Source organism: Elephantulus edwardii, unplaced genomic scaffold (genome assembly GCF_000299155.1).
Source record: "Elephantulus edwardii isolate Elephantulus edwardi_28Jun2011 unplaced genomic scaffold, EleEdw1.0 scaffold00081, whole genome shotgun sequence".
In the NCBI taxonomy this organism is placed as follows: domain Eukaryota; kingdom Metazoa; phylum Chordata; class Mammalia; order Macroscelidea; family Macroscelididae; genus Elephantulus; species Elephantulus edwardii.
This window is the reverse complement of record NW_006399831.1, coordinates 754632-757753: the sequence shown is the minus strand read 5'-3', so window position 1 is coordinate 757753 and position 3122 is coordinate 754632.

The window sequence follows — 3122 nt, the reverse complement described above, 5'->3', positions numbered from 1 at the left end:
ATATATATGTTCTGGAGAGGGTGCATCCAGAGCACTTCTTGGATACAAAGATGGTGAAGCTTAATCTTACCTACATTGCCCAGGTTGTTAAAATGGATATTCCATAGAAAGCAACATTATGGTAAGATGGAAGTTTGAGCGAGGAAGATTCTCAATGAGATGAATTGACACAGTGACTGCAGCAAGCAATAACTTCAAGTATTTCATAGAGTATAAGGAATAGCATAGGACAGGGTTTTTATCTATTGTTCATAGGGTCAATCTGAGTTGTACTTGAATTGAAAGCACATAACAAAAGTAACAGGAGCTTTTATAGAAAACATAGTTGCACATCTTCCAAGTCAGGTTTGTCTTTTCTTCAGCAATCCATGGAATATTCAATACTCATCACTACAGTATTAGTGCTTCTTCAGTAATAATTAAATACTACCCATCTTTCAGATATATGTTGTTGTTGTTATGTGCCATTGAGCCACCTGCTGGAAATAAAAAAAAAAGCAAGTCATGTGGGAAGTATCACATCAGACATTTACAAACGTCGCAGAAAGAAACTGTTCCTACCCAAGACATTGATAAAATCTTACTGTTTGATTGGGTACAAAATTTGATATGATAGCTTACAGACTACACAGAACCATACTGAGGTTACAATTCTGATTAATAACATAATAGAGTCAAGTCAGCTCCCAAAATGGGCACACAAGCATTTAGTCTTGAGCCTTGCTGTGTTCTCAAGTTTTTGGTCCTGCCAATATTGACTTGCCCTCTCATTCATCCAACAAATTTCTCAGTCCTGCCAATATTGGCTTTCCCCATAATTGTCCAACCAAGTTCTCAGTGCTGCCAATATTGGCTCCTTCCTCCACCAATGTCTCATCTCATTTCATCTCATCTCACCTCATCTCATCTCATGTCAATTTTCTAGTCCTACATTTTGCCAATGGGTGGGCAGACCTCCCTTCTCTGTCTAGAAGAAATTTGTTAATTTATTGGCAAGACTAGCCAATCCTCTTGTAGATTATTGAGACTTGCCAATCCCTTTGTGGAATGATAGATAGCCAACCCCTTGGTGTATAAAACAACACATGTCTTTTTTTTTCCATAGACCCCACATGGTAAGTTATTTATGTATCAATAATTCTAGGAAAACTGTATTGAAAGAAAACCCTCCATACCAGCCTTTTCCTGAGCCAGTATTACTGTCTCTGACACACATACCCCCATTATCCCAAGTAATTTCAATCTGTCGTATCCAGGGTTTTCCTAGTTTGCCTGTTCCTCCACTTGTCCAAGCATGATGTCTTTCTCCAAGGACTTGTCCCTCCTGGCAACTTACTAAAAGTTTGTGAGACAGAGCTTTAAAATCTTTGTTTCCTAGGAACATAATAGTTTACCCTCTTAGTTTTACCCTCCCCAGGAGAGACCTGTTAGTTCTTTTGGTGGCCCATGGTATGTTCAATATTCCTTTCTAGCATCACGTTACAAAGGCGTATCGCCTTCTTCTGTCATCCTTAGTCATTGTGAGCTATCTGATGCATAGCAAGTATTTTCAAAAACTTGAATCAGGCATACCTTCATATCTAGACTGACATCATTGTTCTTCAGCACTTTGGAGAGGTTTCTGAGAGCAGATTTCCCTAATGCAATTAATCTTTGGATTCCCTGACTGGTGGTACCAAGAGTGTTGATTGTGGAGCTGAGCAAGCTGAAATTGTTAATAACCTTAATCACTTCTCCATCTATCATTGTATTGCTAATTGTCCCAGTGGTGAGAGTCTTTGGTTTCTTGATGTTGAGCTCCAATCTATATTGAACAGGAATCAATTAAAATTGCTGTGTCTTAGATCAGTTGTACCTTAGTTTTTAAATTGCCATCACTGGTCCTTAAAACTGTGTGTTCTAATAGCCTTAAAAAGGAATTGGGATCCACTTTATTTATAATTCTATAGTTAATTTGATATCTGAGAATGTGTTGACTAAAATAATTATCAATCCCTTTGAATATTCATCTCCTCCTAAGTAAAAGGAAAAGCTTAACTTCCTTTATGCTTCCAGCTCTAAAACGATAGTATTTTCACACTTACTATGTTTGAGTTAGGGGGATGGTAAGTAAGAGATTGACACAAAGCATGTTAAGAAAATAAATGGACCAGTGAATTCTTAATTATTTTCCTGACTACCACGGGGCATAATGAAGAATCACTGTGATTCTGCTTCACAGAAATTTCAATGCTTTCTGCAGTGCTGAGCAGCAGGAAGAAAATTATACAAGTGCCAGTTCCTACACTTACAAAACTATACAGACTAATTAGCAATTAAATAGAAATTTTAATAAATGCTATGAATCAAGCTTAATTGTATATTCTGTCAGCTCTCTGGATGTGAGAAATGTCATTCCATACTTTTTCTCCATTACACTGAAAAATTGAGAATACAGTAGGTCTGAATTTCCAATACTTCTTCAGTACTTCAAAACCATTTAAGAAATGTATAAGGCCCCTATTTACTAGAAAAATATTAATCAATATTATGTTTTCATGGCTATGAGTATGAAACCAAACAGATGACAAATACAAGTCTTGTTCTATATTGTGCTGCAGTAAAATGAGTACATTCTCTCAGAAAGCAGACATTAATATTCAAATGTAACATATATGTTCATCCTTCCCTTCTAGATTTTAGCTCGTAAAGTATTAACAATAGTATAAAAACATATTTAAAAAGAATAGATTTTACATTTGCATCTGAGTTTGTAATTTATGGTAATGTGAATTATAAAGCCCTTATATTGCACAAATAACTTCATAATATAGAATTCTTTTTAGTTGCATACTCTATAAAAGAGAAATGCTGCTTCACTTAAAATAGTAACATTAATATCCTACTGTCAATAATACTTTAATTTATAACTTCAAGTTTTTTCGGCTTTCAAAAGATCTAAGGCATAATGCTCTAGAGTTTAAAACCCAAGAACTTATGATTTTCAGATAGCTGCAGACTGAATGTAAAACCTAAAAGCATTTTGAACTTTGAGATGAAAACACCAGATGCCTTTCCAAAATCATCCCATGCTTTCTCTGAGCTTTCAAGCTACAAATAGCATTTCCAGAGTCATGCATTTC